Source organism: Piliocolobus tephrosceles, chromosome 5 (assembly GCF_002776525.5).
Source record: "Piliocolobus tephrosceles isolate RC106 chromosome 5, ASM277652v3, whole genome shotgun sequence".
In the NCBI taxonomy this organism is placed as follows: domain Eukaryota; kingdom Metazoa; phylum Chordata; class Mammalia; order Primates; family Cercopithecidae; genus Piliocolobus; species Piliocolobus tephrosceles.
In genome coordinates this window covers 77,357,548-77,375,771 of record NC_045438.1, presented here as the reverse complement: position 1 = coordinate 77,375,771, position 18,224 = coordinate 77,357,548, and positions in this window count along the sequence as shown.

Genomic DNA, 18,224 nt, shown 5'->3' with positions numbered 1-18,224 from the left:
AGAAAGAAAGAAAGAAAGAAAGAAAGAAATCCGTGCACTCTTACATTTTTATTTGAGGTGAGACCATCAAGAAATGAACAATATTAGGTGATGAAAATTGTCACAGAGAAAAAACACCTTAGAGGAGTACCAGGAGTACTGCCTAATGACAATGTGACTGTGAGGAAAGAGTTAACATAGCAGGTCTGGTCACTCCTTGAATGACTCCTAGGGAATCTGCAAACCTGATTGACTCTTGGTCAACCCCAGGGAATGTGACCCTAAATTTGTTTCTGTTACTTATTGATTATGTTGTATAAGCTTAGAGCAATTAGTCATGCTTCAACAGATTATCAGATTTATCAGGATTGTTTTGTACACACATCCAGACTGATGATATACCTTGTTTCATTGTTGAGGTCCTGAGTTTCCGTTATCATGCTAGATGATCAACTTCACATAAAATCCCTGGGCGCTGAGACTCAACCATGCTTCCCTGGGTATAGATACTTCATACAAATGCCTGGCTATGTTTGGGGAAGGATCCTGGGATCATGCCAAGTGTTTTGGTTTGGAGTTCTTTTTGTTTGTTTTTTGTTCTGTTTTGTTTATCTGGCTGGGCACAGTGTACTTTATTAATGGCGAATGGCAAGGTAGTCTCCCAAAGTCCCTCCCATTTTTCAGAGGGTCTGGGATGGAAACCATGTCAAGGAAGGGAGATTTCAATATGTTAGAATATGAAAACTCTCCAGTAGCTGAAAGTCTCTTATTCTCCTTCTGGGGCTGCTGGTACAGAGGCCACCTTGGAGGCCATGTGGTCTAAAAAATCCACCACTCCATTACTTTAACCAAATTAATTGTCACACTGGGATATAAGTTTGACAAAACAGTCATTGAAGGTAAAACCAGCCCCAGCATCAAATGTGGAAAAGTGTCACTAGATGACACTAGTATAACAAAAGTTATACTAGATGACCTGGTCCTCAGTGTAGCCAAGAATGCCTTTTAGGGAGTTCTTCAATGGCTGTTTCATCACCTTCTTGATGTCATCACATTTGTCAGTTTTCTCTAGACACCAGGTCAGGTGTTCAACCAACACATTGTGCAGACACAGAAGGCCATGCCAACAAGCTTCCCATTCAGCTCAAGAATGACTTTGCCTGCACCCTTGGCAGTGCCAGTAGATGCAGGGATAATTTCGGGGCAGCTCCATTGCCATCTCACATTTTCTCAGAGTGGCCATCCAAGATCTTCTGGGTGGCAAAGATGGCACAAAATGTGTTCATGAGTGCCTTTAAGAGCCGTAGCTGTCATGAATTGCCTCAGCCGTGGACTAAAAATTGGTGATACAGGAGACATCACTGACAATCTTCAGGAATACTTCATATTGTTTGTGCCCAGCATAAACATGGAGACATCAGCAAAAGGGGCAGAGATGACCTTTGTGGCTTCACCTTTCAAGTGAGCTGCAGATTTTTGCAAGGTAGTGAAGATTCCAGTGGACTCCAGAACATATTCAGTACCAACATCACCCTATTTGATATTAGCAGGATTTCACTAATGGAAGATGAAAATGAGATTTAATTCATGACAAGTTTCCTATTTTCATCCTTGACTATACCATGAAATGTGCCATGGGTTGACATACTGGAATCTGTGGACCAGGTAGTAGAGGTCAAGAAAGGGGTCATTGATGGCGACCGTATCTACTTAGCTGAAGTTAGCCCTGATGACCAGGTACCCAATACAGCCAAATACATTTACTTGAACCTTCACCATCACATCTCAGGGACGTGGCTGGCATTGCATGAGGAAATGTATCTGTCTGTCAAATGAGAAGGATCGGAGATCCAGGATCATGGTGCTATGAAAATGCTCCTAGAGATGACACATTTGGGGACTGGACACTGAGGGGAAGGGGCTATGTCTGACTTGCATTACCTTCTGTGAGAGTTGATTGCTACCTGCAGTTCTTTCTAAAATGCTGGGTCACACCTCCATTTTAGCTTGGAGCGAGCATGCCACTTCCTGCCAGTCAGCTGTAACTGATTAGAATAATGTAGACATTGGCCCTCAAATGGATCCAACTGACTTTTTTTTTTCCTCTCTCAAGGATTAGGATTTAGGAAAAACTGAGTCTCAGCAGTAAGATTTAAGTATGAGGGGAAGTATATCTTCATAAATAAAATGGCTATTTTCTGTAAACTAAAGGAGAAAATCTGGACTGCAGAAAGAGAGAGGAAAGAAGATATATAGAGTAGTCAGGATGAGAAGCCAATCAGTCGCAGTATCTGGGGCTCATGAAGTCAGAGGGGTAGTCCTGGTTTGTGAGACCAAGCTGTGCCTTTGGACTTGAGTCTTGTAACAATTTTGTATCTTTCAATGATTTCGTAGCTAATTTTAATAGGTTTCTTTTCCTTAAAGCAAAATAATCATTAATGGGTTTGGATCCATTTTAAGTAATTACATATACTATGAATGACTGCATAAACTATGCCAAGAAAATTGCAGATTATTCTATATAAAAATGAATAATAGTACCGTTTTTTTAAAAAAAATGTAATTGGAGAAAGACAATTCTAACAATAAAGTAGCAAATGAAAGAGATGGAGGAGAAACTAGATAAAAAGTGAACTATTAGGAAGAAATCTTAGAACTATGAGGAAATACTAGTTTTCATGGTTCATGAAAGAATAAAGTTTGGAAGCATTCTTATAAATTTTAGACTGATAACAAGTTGTATATTCATTTCTAACACTTGAAAAAAAATCACTAGGGTGTTTGCCTTCGAATGTTTGCAGGTGTGGGTAATTAAAATACCACATTACTTTCATTTGATTGTGTAAGCATTCTCATGTCTACAAGTGATTCTAATCAACTTCACTGACTATGAGGGAGAATCCTCTATAATTAACAAAACTTTATGTACAATTATTAGAGTTTAGCATGATAATTCATATTGCATTCCTAATTATTATTTGTATCTACTTTAACTTCCATTTTTCTTAGGGAATAATAATTTACTAAATGATCAAAATAGTTTCCATTCTTTTCTAATGAAACTAGAAATAAATAGAAAACAGTAAAGTATGTCAAAAATAGCCACATGTGATCATAATCATAATTATAAGCCTATACATAATTATTTATTAGACAAAATAACATTTCAAGTTATTTTTTAATTTATTCTTTATTAGATTTCTAGGGTCATTTTGGTATGAATAAATCTTCCTTCATCTTGCAAAGGATACACTGTGGCTAAGAGTGGTTAAGTTTAGACTTGATCTGGTGATTAAGATGGTGCTATCCTGCCAGTCTGCGGGAATATATGTAATGTATAATACAGCTTAGTGGCGAAGAGAAAAGCTTTGGAGATATAATGACCAAGATTCAAGCATTGATTAAATTTCCAAGGCTTAGTATCATCATCTATAAATTGAGGTAATAATTTTTACTTCATAGAGTTGTTGAGAATTAAATGAGGCAATATACATACAGATCCTAGTGCATACTACATATTAAATGAATAATTATCATTACTGTAATACTTATATAAATGGGCTTATTATTCTCTGGGAGAGACTTTTATGGTATAGAAGTTAAGGTAATGTAATAAATTGCAGTTGTGATTCTTGAAATTTCCCCTTTATTTCAAATTGCCCGTTTTGAAAAAATAAAATGGCATAGATGGATAAAAAATATAAACGTTGAATTTTAAAGGACAGTCAACACGAATTAAACTAGTTAAACCTAACCATTTTGACTCTGGATCCAGTAGAACATGAATTTCAAACAGAAATATTACAAGGTTTCATCTCCAGAAATTCTCAGACATAGGTTTGAGGTGATTTCTAGGAATATTGAATACAATAAGTGAATTCTCAGGCAAGTCATTCTCAGCACCCACTCCAAGTTACACCACATGAATCTCAGATGTCTAAGGACAAATTTTAAGTCTTGTTCATCTCTACACATTCAGTGTATGACTTTGTGTCTAATATGCACTAAGTACTCAATACATAATAATGAAATTATATGATTAATGATTATCATACCAAAACCAAATTGATTAGTATTATTACTGTTTTGTTAACTATCTCTACTGTGAGTTGTATGTAATTTGAATTTTTATTCCCATTTATGATAGTGAGATTTATTTTCAAATTAGTTTTTGTGATCTGTGACAAAAATGGAAATAAGTCAAATTTATTTACTGTAATAGATGAAAAAATTTGAATGTATTTTTTACTTAGGTTTATACTCATTCTCAGACTTTTTCAAACATTTCAAACATTAAGACTTGAGATTAGAAACTACCTCATCCTAATATATGACTCTATATTCATTTCCTCCCTGAAATTAAACTATTCTTTCCAACTGATGCAAAATGAAAGGCTAATATTTTGTTTCCTCTTGACCAGTAAATTTTAAGTGTGAAAAGAATGAGTCTTCTGCTCACTATGGTCCAGCTGTAAGTGGACCTATAGGTCCACTATGGTACCTATTACCTGGTATTACCTGGAAATATCATAAAGCCTCCTTGTGAAACCATTCTAAAAATATGTTTTCCCATTTCTCTAGAGGGTATTCTAAGAAAGTTGGTTGTTTAATCATTAATTTTATGGAAGGCAAAAAGGAAACATCAAAAATAAGTTGGGACGTCAGGATGTGCTGTCTGTGAATGAGGGGTCTAAAATCATGTTACATATTAAATGTATAGAAAAATCAACTTCAAGTGTTTCAAGAAAGAATAGAAAGACTATAATACATATAGAAAAATTGCTTATACTGGGAAAAAACAAACAAAATTATAGAGTAAATAAATAGTCATTGACATTAAAGAAAAAATAAAATGTGTAGACAATTTACATGGCTACAGTAAACACAAATGAAGGAAGAATTACATATTTAGAAGTTAGAGTTACAGAAATATAAAACAAGCAGATAAATAAGAACTTAGAAACTATAATGGAGTTGTTACACATTAAACAAAGATGAAGTCATTTCAACATACAACTGATATGAATTCCAGAAGTAGAGAATAGAGATATGTAAGTAGATATTCTTAAAGCATGATGAAAAGATTTAAATATAAAAGAAAATACTAAAAATTTAAAGAGAATTTAAAGAAAGAGAGAAAAAAATAGTTTGCAGAATGAAACAGCACACAGAAAACCAAGGTAAATAAATAAATAATAAACCTATATCTGTTTACATTGTAGTGAAAATGCATAACATGACACAAAGAAAAAAATATTCTAAAGTACCAAAGGAAAAAAATAAAGAGAAAAGAAAAACTGATTGTCTTCAAAGAAATTACAACCAGTTTTACTGCAGTTTTCAGCAAAACATTTGAAGCTAGTATATGAAGTAATTATATTCTAAAAATGTTTAGAAACCATAGTTGTCAATCTAGAAATCCATACTAAAATAAATCCCATTGATATGTGAAAGCTGAATGAATATTTTCAGACCACAAAAAACCAGAAATCTTACATTTCACAAACCCTCACTGAAAAAATGATGAATGAAAATATGTTAGTAAGTAAGAAACAAAAAAGAACCAAGAAAAAAGTTATAGATGAAAAAAAGCAATAGTAAGCAAATAAATGGCTAAGACATTTTATTATATCTTAATCAGTACTTACTACTAGGAAAAAAAACCCACTGGTATTAAAAAAGGGATTAAAGCAAGAATAATAAAATTGAAAATAATATATTGAAAATGGGAAAAATAAATTAAGATAACCCTGTTGTACATTTTAAGTATGCATATAAAAAACTTTTATGTTTAATCAGTAAATTTATTGTGTTTATTGTTTATATTAAAACACTTAAATGTAACCATTTAAAGTATATACTTGCACACCTGTAATCCCAGCACTTTGGGAGGCCTAGCGGGTGTGGATATTTTGAGGTCAGAAGTTCTAGATCAGCTGGGCCAAGATGGTGAAACCCCATCTCTACCAAAAATGCAAAAATGAGCCAGGCATGATGGCACGTGTCTGTAATCCCAGGTACTTGAGAGGCTGAGGCATGAGAATCGCTTGAACCAGTGAGGAACAGGTTGCAGTGAGCCAAGATAGCGCCACTGCCATCCAGCCTGGCCCACAGAATGAGACTCAGTCTCAAAAATAAATAAATAAATAAAAATAAAATGAGACTAAAAAAATGCAATGGATGATATGATGGGAATAACAATCAGAAAAAAATAGTAAGTATAAAAATCTAGATGTTAGTAATAATATATTTGTTCTACATTTACATAAAATGGAAGATCACAAAAAACAGTATACTTGGAAATATAATTAACTAGAAGAATATGTAAAGAATGACCTATCTTTTTTAACTTTATACATATAAACTTAGAGATCTCAAATACACTAAGGCGAATAAGCAAGATGTAGAATGAAAAATATATCATGACACCATATCACAAAACTTCGAAAGATATCCTGTTCTATGTAGAGAGTCCTTGCTATCCACAATATGCATATATGACAATCCAAAATGTTACTTATGTATACAAATAACACTAGTAAATGTATTACAACATGGATACCAATCAGTCTCACTGTATGAGTTGCTTTTGTGATGGAAGAAATGGAATAGGATTGAAGACAGGTACCAAGGGAACATTACCTCCTCAACTTTATCTGTAACACTTATTTACTGAAAATGATTTTGAAATTATCAGGATGAAGCTTTAACATTTATTAGATTTTAGACTGTTGTTACATGGGTATTTGTAATATTAAGCTTTGGATTTTTATGCATATATATGTAATAATTATATGCTTTAATAAGAGCCTAAAATAATGCACTGCTTTCCTTATTTATCTATGGAATATTGGAATGTTAAGTTTTCTTTAGTGAAATACTAAAGTAATAGAGTAACACATGCCTTCTCCTAACTTAAATACAAACATTGTTATAATACTTTATTTCTCAAAAAAAAATAGTACTATTTCCAACTTTGAAATGGGTACTTCACATGGAATGTCAGACTATTTACAGGTGTCCTAAAATCCTAGACTGGCTTAGATCCAGTAGTATTTTGCCTATTCCAAAATTGCAAGCATTATTTATGCCACGTGTATGAAACTACTGGTACATGTCAAAATTGCATCTTCCTTCCATTATCTCAATTCACTTGGGATCATTTCACAATGACAAGTATCTGCTTCCCTACTAGCTTAGCTCTCTTAAATCAGGATGTGTCAGTTCTAAAAAAAAAAAAAAAAAAAAAAAAAAAATGCACGTCTCTTATAAATGAAAAATTCATCTATGGGAGTTTCATAGAGAAGCACTGTCATCCATGAAAGATGTAAGGCTCACTAGAATTTTGAGTAAGAGTGAAGGAGAAAGTTAAGAAGCTGTACATTTACAAGCAATAAAGGCACAAATGACATGAAATGTTAATGAGTCTGGCCTTAATTGAGTTTCACTCCCACCACTAAGCTCTTTAGTAAAATATATTATCACATCATTTCTTTTATGATACATTAAAATCTGTACTATATTAAAACATTAGTTATTTTGTTACCGTTTTAAAAGAAGTCTTGCTTCATTTCACAGTATAGTTTATTTGTAAAGTGCATTATCACAACATTGTAGTTTGTCAGAATTCCTCAACCTAGGAAATGAGAGTTAATTTAGCTATTTTATTCACAGAAATTGCCTTTCCTAATTGGAGTTTTTTTTTTTTATTTTAACATAAGTCCTTGGTGAATTTCCCAGCAGACCTGTAATTTCACATTGGAGCTTTTATTGTGCATTGTGCCAGAGATATGGATTCAAAAGGGAACCTGTCCTGTCCAAAGACTACTTTTCAGTGAATTCTTCAGACCCATTGCTGTATCCCAGTGACCACAGTGATTGTTTGAGTGTAGCAATATGTCAAAAGACAGCAAGTGATCCTTCACATTTGCCCTTTATTGAAGCAAATCTACATTGGGCTCAACTGAGTTCCCAAACAGCACAACCTATGACAAGATCAAAGAATCCCAAGAACAGGGGACAAACCAATGCACTCTGCTGGTCAGCAGCCTGGGAGCTCAAGTTATTTCATAAAGTGCTATATGGGCTACTGAGATTCTTCTTAGGTTCTAAAGACTACTGCAATTTAAGTACATATATTTTAAATGAACATTTCAATGTAGCCTATTCTTCATAATATATAGGGTATTTTAGAATCACAGATCTGAGGAAAGCACTTCTCTTTACACAATTCTTGGACTACTGTTTACTAGATTTAGAATTCTGTCAGGGTTCTGCAGCATCTAACACTGTACCCTGCAGGTAGTTAGGTAATCATTACCTAAAAAAAAAAATCATAAGCAAGTAAATAAGGATACTTATTGAATAAATAAATGAGTACAAATATACCTAATCATACTAACCTCAGTCTCCTCATCTATAAAGGATGAGGTGGATCCCCAAGTTGAAGAATCATTGTTAGAGAATGAAATAAGGTACATAAGAAACCTAGAACTAAGTGGAAGCAAAAATAAAAAAAATATAACTTGAGTATTTTTCTATTGCAACTTGGCTAGTAATACATTGATTCATATTAGTTTCTGTTCAAAATGTTATCTAAAATATGATGATTGTATACTGTAAAAATTATGTTAAATTCTACCCTGTAAAGCATATTAGCAACATTTTCCGGTCACTTAACTTTGCATTTTGCTATTTTAACCTCAAAGTTTTGTCACTGTGTACATGTCATAACTTTCATAAAATGCAAAATACTAGCCACTTAGTAGACATTGTATTTATGAAGACTCTGAACATCACACATTATTTCTATTTACCTCTAACACTCCTTTGACTTTGTCACATTTTAGAGGTAGTGGTGAAAAGTCTAAAGTTCTTCTGAAATAGTGTGATTGGCTTCTAGAGTAGAAAATACATTCATTTGACCAAAGGGATAAAACTGGACATTTTCCCCAAAATGCTGGCACAAATTCAGCCAGGGTGCGATACCAGCACCAAAGTAGGCATTTGGGGAGGAGGAGACATACCACAGTGTGCAGTCACTGGAGATTAAATGGCACTTCTTTTGGGGGGATTACTGTTGTCTTTCTTTTGGGACCTAAAACTGATGTCAGCATGCTTCATGACTGCATTTTTCTAACTACGATTTAGAGATTGGGATTTCTTTTAAAAATTAAAAAATGAATAATGCTATTACACCCACAAATGACTTTGAATTCATACTATTTCTGAATGAAATTATATGGCATCTATTGAATTTTTAAACTATAATAAAAGTAAGTGAAGTGATTATGCTTCAGCTGATTCTTACAATTTGGGTACAATTTTAATTTAAGTATAGTATCTTTAATTTAGCCAATTTTACTTAGCTCAAAAGCATTGTGACAACTCTAGATGAGAAACTAAATTCCAGTTTCCAAAACTTTGAGTGACAGATGAGAAACATTTAATCAGAAAGTTCTACAATAGTACAACTATTTTTCTATGAGGTTAATATTTTACTACGTTAGAAACATTCAGAAGGCCACATATTTCATTTTACCTTCAAGAATGCCAAAAATATCAATAAGGAGAAGTTCTAGATTTAATTTCTTTCAAATAACTTTCTCACTTGTGAATTTTAAATCGTTTTTGTTAAATTTAATATACATTCATTTTTTTCAGGTGTTAAAAATTAAAAGTATAATTTGGAGTTAATGTGTATGTAAAGATAAAAATAAGTTTATAAAATTAAATGTTAAATAGGAGAATTAGCAATTGATGCTGTTTTCTTCTAAAGTTAATTTCCTATTAGTGGACAGCTGTAAGACTGAGAGCAATGTTATGGTGAGGCCCGTTTTCACAGGAGTAATAATGACGTGCAAAAGTGAAAGTTTCCCATTTCATAGTTATAATGTGGCTCAGGTGTGAATGAGTAGGTTAATCACGTGAACACGTAGTTCAATTGTGAATTGATCTCTAGTGGAGGCTGCTTGACTAGATATCGGAAGTGAAGGCTATTGACAACATGTTTTCTCTTGATTGACCGAAGGTGAAAAATAAAACAAGGTGGTTAGTTCTTATTCTCATTCCTATCACCAACTTTCCTATTACACTCTTAAAAGTTATAGAAACAATTGAAAAAAAATTAGGGTAAAATTTACTGTCTTCTGATATGTTTTGCTCAGCTGCTTTTTATCTGCCTTGCTCTAAGCCTCAGGAGCTCAAGAATAAAATTCACTAGAGAATTTCATGCCATGTTCTTACCTGTGGACCTGACTATCCTCAGGGAGATCTTTCTCAAATTTAAAGTCTTCAGAAGAATGAATAATGACTAAATCCTGAGAAGGAATTTAAAACACACTTCTTCAACTAACCTTCATTGCTGCTCTCAGATCCAGGTAGAATAACATCAAAGTTACTGATGCATCAAGATTTAAAAGGGCCTCTACCCCATGACCACTTAGATTCTGGCCTTTTCCATCCTTAGAAAGTAGAATATTTACCATGACCTTCATCTCATAAAGGGCATGCATTATTTGTGTACATATCAGGTCATGTACTTTTCATCTTTTTATTTAATATATGGCAGATGCAAATTCCTTTTAAAGACCAGCTCACACATCACCTATTCTATAAAACTTTAGCTGCTCCTTATATCCTGGAATATAGTAGATTTTCAGTATGTATTAGCAGAAACAAATGAATACATGAATAAATCACTCCACTTTATGAAACACTCAACATTTACAAAATGTTTTTATTAATGTAATTTTATTAATAACACATTTATTTATCCCTGTTCACTACAAAAACTTCAAGCCATTGGTTTTTTAAGCCCTATATCACCAATATCACTATTTCTGGCTGACAATAGGTATACATTGATGTTTAGTTAATGACAGATTATTCATTCAAGATATATCTGTTAAAAATATACTCACAGGCTAGACATGGTGGCATAGGCATGTAATTCTAGTGCTTTGAGAGGCCAAGGTGGCAGGAACATTGGAGACCAGGAGTGTGAAAACAGCCTGGGCAACATAGAAAGACCCTGTCTCTACAAAAAATTGCAAAGTAGCCAAGTGTGGTGGTACATACTTGTAGTCCTATTAATTCAGGAGGCTGAGGCTCAGGAGGCTGGGATCACTTGAGCCCAGGTGTTCAATCCTGCAATAAGCTGTAATCATATTCCTACATTGTAGTTTAGGCAATGGCACAGTACCTTGTCTCTTAATTGCTCTACATTTTTTTAATTTACTCAATTACATCTTTATGAATGTTTTATGTCATTCATACTATATATATTACATTCATAAAGATATAATCCAGTAAATTCCAAAAAATATATGATAGATGGAATAGAGGGAATATAAAAGAGAACATGAAAATAAGTATTATTTTTCTATTCTTGTATAACAAATTACCACAAACTTTGTGGTTTAAATGAACATACAAACATTTACTATCTCACAGTTTCTGTGTCTCCAGGGTCTAGGCACGGCTAAGCTGGGTTCTAAGTTCAGGGTCTCCCTAGGTTGCAGTATATGCTGGCTATCACCTAGAGACATCTCTCAGTTTCTAGAGGCAGTTCCCTACCACAAGGCCCTCTCCCAAACATTCTTCTTACAGGCCATCTCACAACTTGGAAGCTCATTTTTTCATAGCTATGGTTTCTTTCTTCAGACAAGGACCAGTCCCTATTTTAATAAATTTTTCTGACTGTCAGACTCACTCATGATCATCTTTCTTTCAATTGATTCAGAATCATCTTGCTTGGAGTTTTAATTACATCCACAAAATCCCTTCACCTTTACCATCTAAAGAAACCTAATCAAGGCAGTGATATCTTATCATATTTATAGATCCTGTCCACACTTTAGGAAAAGAGATTATGCTAATTATACTCTGATATAGGGATAATGAAGTCTTCTCAGAATTCTACCTGTGAAAATGGAATTTAAGGTTGGAGCAGATGGAACATGACCCTCTATCATAAATGATCTAGCTTTCTCTCCAGGCAAAGGGTAGAATTTCACTTCCTTACCAATTCCCATCTGAAGTTGGGTACAGCAATGTGTTTTAATCTTGACAATGAAATAAGAGTAGAAATGCACGTGCCATTTCTATGAGGAAATTTTAGAAGCCAGCACACAACTCATATTCTTTTCTCTCTGCCTTAGGCATTATGAAGCCTTGTGTTGAAATGAAACTTCTATCTACCTCCATCTTGAGTACTTATGAGTAGAGTCCTATTTACAACCAGCATTAGAAAAGCAGCATGAGAGAAAAAAGTTTGTTGTGCTAAGCAACTGAATTCCTGGGGATATGTGTTACTACAGGACATTTTTTTTCCATTTCTGAATTATAAATGTACCAGAGTTCAGAGGTTAAAGGGCATCTTAGTCACATAGGGTGACAACAAACTGGAATATTCTCTTAAATGCTGAACGGGAACCAGTACTGAGTGTCCAGAGATACTTAGCATGGTGAGGCACACCTGTAGTTTCGACTACTGGGGAGGCTGAAGTGGATGGACACTGAAACCCAGGAGATTGAGGCCAGCCTAGGCAAAATAGCGAGACTGCGTAACAAAACAAAAAACAAACAAAAAATTTCAAGAAAGGAAAAGAGAACAGGTTGAACCAGAAACATGAGAAAAATATTGGAGAAAATGATTAAATAAACATTATACTGAGAGGAACAGAGTGAAATATATAGAAAAGTATGTAAATATAGTTTGAGGATGTCATTAGTATAAGATTACGGGAAAAGGGAGTCACTTGAACACAATAATATGAGGAGCACTTATTCAAAGGAAAAAGTAGAAGAAATTAATATTGTTCTCTATTATTGCATGATTTAATTTTAACCCATTGTTTCTCCCTCAAACTTAATTTATAAAACCTGCCAAACTGTATTCCTGTTCATTCATTTATGTAAGTAACATGGTTAAAATTTATGTGATACAATCTGTTCATCATTTTTCTAAATGTCTAGGATGGAAAGGAAGCTGTATTCCAGTTATAAATATCTAGAAGTTAAGCAGTAACACATAAACAACAAATTAAATGATCTAGATGTCATTTGTCATTGACTGTAGTGGTTAATCATTGTTTACTCTATGTAAACTACCTTTATAAACAATGTATCTGCTTACTCCCAAAGCAGACACTAAATACAAATATAAAAATACATATTAAATGCTGTGAAAAATAATAGTAAACAGAAATTCAGAAGAGACAAATCCTGATTCTAGAATTATCATTACTGAAAAATATGTGATCTTATGAACAGCAAATAATTTTCACATACCTATTTTCTTCTCTGTATGATGGTAGGGATGTGATTATTTGACCTTTCACATCTGAATTTCTAAATTGTTACATACAAAGTAATTCCACATAGAAAGGTTTATGTGAGTAAATACATGGAATATGTGCCTGGAAAGAAATTTTTAAAGGAGTTCAAATTAATTTTAACTTACAGGACTTTTTGTTTACATATCTATTCAATGTGGTTATACACAGACCTCCTAGGATCTTCAAAGTCTTTATCATCCTATATGTCTTATGAATCAAAATCTTCCATGGTTAGTAAATTTAAAGGTCAATAATATTATATCTAATAAAAACTCGATGGACAGCTACACATAGCTTATTACTCGTCTATTTATTGACAAAGAAAACCACAAACCTATTCATCAACACCTATGATGAGAAAACAGAAAGGTATTAGAACTATGTGAACAACACCCAAGATCAAAGTTACTATCAGGATTTCTGCTGGTTGTTGAATTGTTTCTTCCCCCAAGATTGATTTACACAGCCTGTCAAACTATCATGCTCTCCAATCATTTTTGTAAATCATGTGCTTCAGACATTAGGTGATAATCTTCATCATTCTTCTCAATTTCTACGATGAGAAGGAAACTGTTTCCTAGATATGATTATCTAAAACTTTGCATTGCTGCAAGGATACTAACATCTGTGAAAGAGAAATACATTTTTTGGTATGTGATTTTGTTGTGAATTAAGCCATGTGGCTACACTTTGGGTCAGTCGAGTTCAGGAGATCAGCAATGGCTCCATACTCTGGGTTCCCAAAATGAGTTAAGCTGCCTTTTGCTTTCCAAAACTAGGTATAAGCTCGCTTCCAGGCAGGACTTACTTTAAAACCCAGCCTCTCAAAGTATGTTCCAAGATATTACAACTAACTTCTGAATGACTGAATTTCAAAATTAAGAACCTTAGAGGAAGACTTATATACAGTTTCTCTTCATCCCATCTTCTTCCTTCTGCTGACTATATTTTCTATTTTGAGCAATTATTTCATTATAACAAGAGTTCTATGGAAAAATTATATGTTGTGAAATAACTTGTTTGTCTAGCATCTATAAATACAAATATGTAACCTAAATTAACTTCTGGATGGGCAGCCACCAAAAAAGAAACGGTGCAGATTGCCAAGTTAAAAGTTTTCTTTTTCATTTGGTGATAGTTTTACAAAAAGTTGTAAAAATTTTAACAATTACAGATTTATTTTAAGTTGTGTAATATTACATCTGATGACATGCAAGCATGAGCTACATGTGCTTCACAAACAAGTGCATTTACAACCAAGTTCCATAAATACTTTTAATAATTCTGGCATAAATACTATTGCCAGACAGAGAGCTCAGACTATTTTTCTTGAGTAATTTAGTAAATATATTGTTGCTCTATAATTCCATGAGTCACCAAATTTTTAAACTTATTACCACAAAGCAACAAAAATATAGTTACAGTATTGAAACATTTATTGAATATACAATGGCATGCACAATAAAATCAGATGTCTCATTTTTGACAGAATTAACTGCCAGCATGGTTTACTTTGTTTCCATGAAATGGATAGAGAAAAACGAACCATACTTGAAATTTCTATTTCTAGCAGCTTATGGTAATGACATAAAATTGGTGTCACTTAACTGTTTGAGAAGTTTTTCTTCTGCTAATAGAGTCAACATGAACAAGAATTGTCTCATTATTTGTAAATGCACAAGAAAACTTGAAATCAAATGAGTAAAATGAGTTTAGACTAAAATACCTATCTGATCCAAATGATAAGTCAGTTATCAGAGTTATGTTTATCTGCCACTTACAAAGTCTTCTTACCATAAGGACTAATTTTATAAATAGGTGCTGAAGCTTTCACAGATTATTTGTGTCATCTGTATTGAATATGATTAATGGTTTTCATAAGTCTACATGGTGACTTGTGAATGTGGACAATACATTGTCATGTTCATCATCAGCTTTTGGAGACAGGGAAATCCCTTATTAATTTTTAATTAAACATGAATCTTTATGCACTTACGGTGACCAAAAGTGGTAATTGCGTATTAAAAACATTACCAAATAATAAGATAAATAATTATAGATCTATGCCACATGGTAAATGGCAAATGGCATTCTCAATATTCTCTATTGCCAGACAGACAGCTCAGACTATTTTTCTTGAGCATATTCAGCATGTATCTGAACTGTAATACCTTTTATTTTCCTTTGACTCCACTGACTAACGGTCTTGCATATCTGTGGAGCTCTCAGGTTGCAATGGCAGCAAAGGCACAACTCACTCGTGTGTTAAGTGTTCAAAAAGGAGTAGCATTAAATACTTCTCCTACCACCACCCAGTATCAGAAGAACGAGCTATCCCAGAAGAGCATTTTATCAGCAAGAACTGTGCCTGCTGTCCTTGGAGAAAGCTGAGAAAAGAGAGTTGGGTCATTAAGATTTAACTATGCATTTGAGTGAGAATTCCATTCATTGTGTATCTATCTCACATACTATTAATGATGTGTAGCGAAAGCTGGACATTTATTCCAGTTTATTGTGATGCAACTACAAATAGTAATGTTTATCAAAAATGTAAATAAGACAAATGATCAATCAGATTGATGTTGGGATAACATGAATTAACAAAAATCATTCTGGTTTCCAAACCAGGTTGACTATACCAGGATATATACGCACTCTGTATTAACTAATCAGCTCTCTTCTCAATCCAGGTAGTGAGTTAAAATAATAAACTCCCTATCACATATAAATCATAATTCATTTGGATTACTTAAACAATTTTTTTGAAAAGAAAAAGCTCAATATCTCTTAATCCTGCCTTTTCCTTTTTTTTTTTTTTCTCAAAAATACAGTTGTAGAGCATTGTAGCATGTAGTTTCAAATTACCCTGAGATGTGAGAGTCCCCATATGCCTTCTGTCTCCTCTGTTATGGAATACTTTTGATGTTCCTTGATAAATTTGGTGTTGGACTTAATTTATGATGTGGTTTTGTTTGCTTGTTTGTTTTTTCTTGGGTACTTGTTTTGGCTTTGACCATGGCCAGAAGCCCTTACTGGCTGATCTGACCTTCCCTCAGCTCTTAAGGTTGGTATATATTCCCTAGTACCTGCCCTGTTCTCTACCTTTTCATTAATTCATGTGTTTCTCTTCAACTTCTGTCAGAGTAGCTTCTCTTTTTTTTAACAACAGAACCCACGACAGACCCACTGGCATCACCTGACACTACAGGGGAGGACAAAAATGATAAAAATAAAATACTCTCAGGATAATTAGAAGTTTTCTTTGCTTTCGTTTTGCTAAAATGGCCAACTAACCAACTCTTCCTATCTTAGATATTTCTGGCTTCAGAATTGGAATTACAAGGCAAGAAAGATATAAGAAAAATAAAAATGGATGAATTTAATATTCCAAAATGTCGTCCCATTTCATTCAGTCTAAAATAAAGTTTATGCCCATATATATATATATATATATATATTCAATGTTATAGAGTGAGGGTCTTTATGCATTCCCAAGAGATCTTCTACATTAACTTTGTAGAGTAAAACAGAATCCTTTGATCTGCTGAAAGGAAGGACTACAAATACTTGCTTCGTGTGATGCCTATTTAGTTTAATAAATATATAGTACACAAAATAATAATATCTTTTAACATAGCTTTATTGTTAATTTTTTTAAAAAAAACACTGTACTCTCAATTTATATAAACCAGCTGAGTTAGAATTCTTGAAAAATGGTTTTCTGATACAGGATAAACCAATTGTCTGTAGGTCTGGACTCAATTACTTAATATAAATTCAGTATACATTCAAAACAAATTAATTTTCTTTTAACAATGCACTTTCATACAAATCATTTTATTTAAAGTGTCTGGTGTTACTATACATGAACCAAGCAGTTTGACTACATCATTTATAGAATTACAAACAATTCTTTCTAACAATGGAACTCTTTGTGTGGGTATTTTGTACAACATTTCATCTACCAGCTAATAAAACTATCTAAGAAGCCTTATGGTACAAGACACACATAAGCAAGAAAGATAAAAGGAAAGGTTAACACTTTTTCAGCATCTGTCAACACTGTCTCCTATTACATTTGATCACGTTTAAAGTAAATGCAAACATATGATATCATTGACAGTAAAAGTGAATGCCACACAGCAGCTACTTTGCTTTTATCCATTCTGCAGATCACTCATCACAGACCGTCATGGGGAAGGACGATGCCGCTTTATGGTTCATCTTTGCCAGTAAAGCACACTGCTTCAGCTCTTCAAGGCTGAACATTCAGCCTATAACTAACAAAGAAATCCACCCTTGTGCATTTCCCGTTTGAAACCTGGAGAAAGGAGCAGAGAAACCATTCTGCTTTGTTCTACTTTAAAAAGTAAAGACAAAAGGGAAGGCAAAAGATTGGCAAATAAAATATGAACAACTAAGTATGCTATTGCTTTGTCAAAGGTTTTAATGAATTTTTAAGTGACTCAAGGACATCTTTGTCTAGAGCAATGGTTAACAAATTGTATTCCCCAGACTTCCTAAAGCAGCACCCCCTAGGAAATTAGTAACAACGCAAATTCTCAGGTCCTATACCAGAACTACTGAATTAGAAACTCTGTGGGTGGCATCTAGCAATCTTTGTTTTAACGCACTCTCCAGATGATTCTGACACACGTTAAGAATGTTTGAGAACCACCAGTTCAGGGAAATTCAGTATGGTGCATATCACATGGGTTTACTCCAGTTTAATATTATCATTTTAATTATCAGAATAATTTCATAGATGTGTACAGGTCTCAGTTTATATAGATATGAAAAAAATATTAGATACTTTGTTTGTATTTGATAAAATTAATTCATTAATCTAAAAAAAATCTGTTTTTTACATATTTTGTAAGAGAGCATATCCATTTAAACAAAATC